Source organism: Trachymyrmex cornetzi, unplaced genomic scaffold, assembly GCF_001594075.2.
Source record: "Trachymyrmex cornetzi isolate Tcor2-1 unplaced genomic scaffold, Tcor1.1 scaffold70, whole genome shotgun sequence".
In the NCBI taxonomy this organism is placed as follows: Eukaryota; Metazoa; Arthropoda; class Insecta; order Hymenoptera; family Formicidae; genus Trachymyrmex; species Trachymyrmex cornetzi.
The window spans coordinates 60656-66123 of record NW_017300026.1 but is presented as its reverse complement, the minus strand read 5'-3'; positions in this window follow the sequence as shown (position 1 = coordinate 66123).

Sequence of the window (5468 nt, the reverse complement as noted above, 5' to 3'; positions counted from 1 at the left end):
CCCATTTCCTCGACGGCGAACACCTAGACACCCACTTCCTCGACGGTGAACACCTAGACGCCCACTTCTTCGACCTAGACATCCACTTCCCCGACGACAAACATCCAGACGCTTAATTCCTCGACGGCGAACAACTAGACGCTTAATTCCTGATTATCTATACACCCTCTTTCTCGACGCGGTAAATGCCTAGGTCTTCATCAACGACAATCTCGATATTTCATTTTAATTATAATTAATATTTTATTTTAATTCATTTATTAATTTTAATTTCAATTAATTAATTTTAATTTAACACGTCACATCGTATATGTGACAATGTTGCCATCGCTGATTATCACAGCCGTCATACGTGGTTGATCACGTTCGAATGTGCAATGTTGCCATGTTGCTAGGTTAAGTCAAAAGCCCTCGAGTGTCGAAAAAACGAGATGGACATTTTCTCCTGGTCGACGACAATGACGATAATAACGACGTATCTGAATCTGATGATCTGAAAAGTAGCAGTTCGGAACTTTGCGTCGCGATATCTCCGCTCGTAGGGCACGTAGAAAAAAATAAAAGCACTTTTATCATACAATCCGTGTGGTGGCTATCGATTGAGCATACATAGAACGTAATCGGTTCAGCCGTTATTGAGATTCGATAATCTCGATCTGCTGCAACTCGTTGGTTCACGTAAAGGAGGCACGGCAGTGTCGCTTCGCGCAGCTTAGCGCCGAGACATTACCAGTGTCTCCAGATCTGAATAAGAATATAATGCTAATTATAAAATATTACCGATAAGGCGCAAAAATATTAAGGTTATGTACATGTTAAAAAGCTCTATGATTTGACATGATTAATTTACATTTAATATAGAACATTCATGTCGCTATTTAATTAGATCGTGAGTCTAAATGTACATGTGTGTGTGTACACGGTAGCGGAGAGGCGATATATGTATTATTAATTAATTTCTTTAATTACAACGGAAGAAGGGTGGAAGGTGTCGTTGAAAAAATCGATTGGTACTAAATATGGGAAGGGGGAGGAAGGAACATATACCGGAATATTCATGTTGGGAGGGTGTCCGGCTATGACAGCGTGGATTTCCTCGGGATCGAAATAATCCGGGTCGATCGTATATGTGCTCGGCGGGAGAGGATTGGTGGTTCGAGGAAAGCAGCTAATCACCGCGTCGAAGGAGTCACCCGGTTGAATGTAACGTCGGTTGAGCTTAGGGGGGACAGCTGGGAATTCTTTTAGGATTTCCACACTTGACGTAGAATCAGCAGGAGATGGCGGACGAGGCGATGAGGGAGCGGACTGGAGGAGGGAGTCAGGGGTATGCGGTGGAGTGTCCGGAAAAATGCGCTCCGTCAAAGCGTCCGAAAACGCGGGTGACGGAGATCGCGATGGAGGTGAAGGAGGTATCGCTTCTGGTAAGTCTTGGTCAGGTTGAGCCGGAGGGGCTGGTAGATCCAGTGATGGCAAAGATGGTTGTTGCGGAGGTGCGTCCTCGACTAATTTTGCTTTTAAATACTCCTGGTATGCAAGGTCTAGGAGTTCGCGTGCTTCGAGGTAAGCCCGACTTCTGAGCCAACCTCAGTAGGGGCGGAGGCGGTTTGCTCGAGATCTCATTGTAGATCGATTTAGATAAATTCCGGAGTGAATAAATTGAAAGGAGCAACTTACTGTTTGATTGGGCAGATGCTTTGTCTGGTTTTCTGACTATTCGGAACTTTGTTCGGAGATTTGTCTTGTTGGTCAGCTCTCAATTTGCTGGTTTATTAGCGGTGATAGTTGGTTAGCCTCTCAACGGTTGTCCCCTTTTGCGCACTGATATTAACGATTTACTAACTGTGTAAAGAGCGGACCTTTTTCCTCTGCTTGGTATCTCGCGATGTCGCGGTTTATGTAGGCATTTTTTAGGAGGAGGTACCGTGGTAGGGTATGTCTAATTGGGAAATTGGGGAATCAGGTTCGCAAGATTCTGATATGATAACAGTTTCGACTAGTCATTGGAAAATTGGCCTCAAGTTAGCTCCGCCCGCTGTGTTATTTTTTATTCGTTCTCATTCTTATTGGTGAGTTTTGTTATAGCGGGAGAAATGGCTGTGAGTTACCGATTTCTTTTTTTATCATTGTTACAGGTGGGAAAAAACACCTGTGTTTATCAACCCGTTCTCGCGTTGAGCGATGAGTAAATATCCCTGGATTAGTTAATCGAGAGTCGTAGTTCGTGTTGATTTTTCTCAGTGTCGAAAAATGTCATTATTAAATTTATGATCCTGTCTTAAGCCTAAGCGTAGGACTATTATCGTTGGACCCGCGTGATATCGGTGTGAGATGATTAAACATTTCGTCTTTTTTCGAGTGTCGTGTCCGCGCTATCACCCTTATTATCGCGGGGATTATTTCGTGGCCTAGCTTATCACCTTGGTACCAACGCTATTTGATGATTATTTGATAATGATTTCGTTTTCCACGATGCTCGAAAGGAGATTTAACGTTTGATTTTTAATACGTTAATACTATGAGAAAGTTTTTTATCGCGGATCTCTCGATTCTAAGCAAACAAGATTTTTGTGGCTAGAAACTTCTCTCAGATTTGTGTTATCAGTTGAATATTTGCATATCTTACTTTATTGATTAAACGGTCGCGAAACGAAGATATCGTGGAGTCCATTGGACGTAACAACTAATAAATTGCGAGAATTCATCAGGGTATATAAGAACCCTTTACCGCGTGACAAGAGGTCGAATGTTGTTTATAAGATTTCGTGTAGGAGTTGCGATGCAAGTTATGTGGGACAGATGTGTAGACAGCTGAGGTCAAGAATCACGGAACATAAGAACCACATCCGATGGAACACGTATACTCGTAATGTCATAACAGAACATCGGTTACAAGAAGACCATGATTTCGATTGGGACAACGTTACAATACTGGATGAGGAGCCTCACTACAGGAAGAGATTGATTTCGGAGATGATGTTTATCAGGAGACAGACGCATGGACTCAACCTGCAGACGGATATGGAGGGGCTTCCCAAGGCCTACCTATCGATCATAGACAAGCTATAAAGGTTTGAGTTTTAATCATGTCTCGTCAGTCAGTGTCGTTCGTACGCAGTATTGTGTCTTTCTGGCTTGTTTATCGATTACTTTCTAACTTTCTTTTTCTTGGAATTAATTAATGCTTTAATGTTACATTTTTCCATTTGTTATCTCGGAAAATTACTAGCTAAAAAACAAAAAGTGATTCAGTGTCTGATCTGATATTGACTGGCCAATATTATCAAAAGCCGGTTCTTGAATTATTTTTATAATAATGCTTGCGATATGGTGCTCTGTGAGTATGGTGAGCGTCCTTATATTTGCTGGATAATTAATTATAATCTTGAAGTTGTTTGATAAATTAGTTCTCCATATTCTATTTTTCAATATTTCCTAATTTCATTTTTCTTTTTCCTTTTTCTTTCACTCTTTTTGGTTCCGAAATTTAAATTCTCGATGTAGGGGAGCTCACCATGACAGGATAACTTTTATTCAAAGTGTTATATATGTTAGTTTACGTTGTCTCTGAGGAAGTCTCAAAAATGAGCCGAAACATATAAGCGCGTTTAGTGAATAAACAAGTTTCACTCTTCATAGGTGTATTATTTGCGCAACGTCTTCTGCGCCTGACTCTTAGTGACCTTATTCTTTCCAATTCTTTGATTTATAAAAAGTCTTGGTTAGTTCGATTTGTTATACGGATTTAAATACGATAGTATTAGGTGTACAACTTTGCTTCTTCGCCGTTTTTTTTTCCGAAATTCGAGGCTTTATTGTAAAAAACTGGTTATACATTTATGATTCAAAGTATTGTCCATCGCTGGCTACTACTTTCTCCTATCTTTTGAACAGCGTACAAATCCGGCGTCGAAAAAGTTGGTCATCTTTTGAGGCGATCCACTGGTCATCTTTTGAATCGATCCAATTTTTTACTTCTTCATAAGACCGGAAGTGCTGGTCAGCCAGGCCGTGTGCCATTGATCGAAACAAGTGATAGTCAGAGGGAGCAACATCTGGAGAATACGGCGGGTGGGGTAGGACTTCCCATTTCAACGTTTCGAAGTATGTCTTGACCACTTTCGCAACATGGGATTGCATTGTCACGCTGCAAAATCATTTTATCGCGTCTCTCGTTGTATTGTAGTCGTTTGTCTTTCAATGCTCGGCTCAAACGCATCAATTGCGTTCGATACCGATCGCCTGTGATTGTTTCAGTCGGTTTTAACAGCTCATAATACACTACGCCGAGCTGGTCCCACCAAATACAGAGCATGACCTGGTCCCACCAAATACTGGAGCCGTGAATATTTGGTTTGGCCGTCAACGTGGAAGCATGGCCGGGAACTCCCCATGATTTTCTGCGCTTGGGGTTATCGTAATGAACCCATTTTTCGTCCTCAGTCACAATGCGATGCAGAAATCCCTTCCGTCTTTGTCTTTTAAGCAGCTGTTCACAAGCAAACAAACGCCGTTCAACATCTCTCGGCTTCAACTCGTACGGCACCCAATTTCCTTGCTTCTGAATCATACCCATAGCTTTGAGGCGTTTTGAAATGTTTTGTTGTGTCACTCCCAATAATCGTGCCAATTCTTTTTGATTTTGACACGAGTCTTGATCAAGTAATGCCTCCAATTCTGCATCTTCGAAAACTTTCTCTCTTTCACCGCTATGCCGGTCTTCGACGTCAAAATCACCGTTCTTGAAGCGTTGAAACCACTCACGACACGTTCTTTCACTAATAGCGGCCTCACCATAAGTATTTGAGAGCATTCGATATATATATGAGCCTCAGACGCAAATTTCTTCATATTGAAGCAGAAAATTAAAACCTTCCGCAAATGACGAGAATTTGGCTGGTAAACTGACATTTTCAATCGAGAATAACTTTGTGATGCAGACACAAATCGACTAATGTTTCTATGGGGTTAGTTGACAGATGCCCAAGTTTATTGTATGACGTCTATGGTCTATTTATTTCGACCACCACTTACCGCTAAAGCCATCTATAGGAAAACGGCGGAAGCAAAGTTGTACACTTAATATATCAATAAAATGTAAATTAAATTTGTAGACTAAAAAGCGGTTAGCCTGGATATCTCGTAACGTATCATACTGAGGAATAACTAGCCACTATAAAGGATCCCGCACTTTCCTTATCGGAAATGGGTTTCCGCGGATTTGGCTATAACTTTGCCAATTTGTTATTTAAGCCATACTGATGAAAAGTTATCAAGGTCACAACTTAATCCTATGAGCCATTTTCAATGTAGAGTCGCTCGAATGTCTGTAATAGTATGTATTTGGAATAGTATGATGTTCTATATGCATATCATTCTTCTACTCTTAGCGTTTCTCAGGATTAGCGTCGGAGACCTATCTGGAATATGAACCTTTTTAGTAAATGGATATATACAGGGTGTCTAAA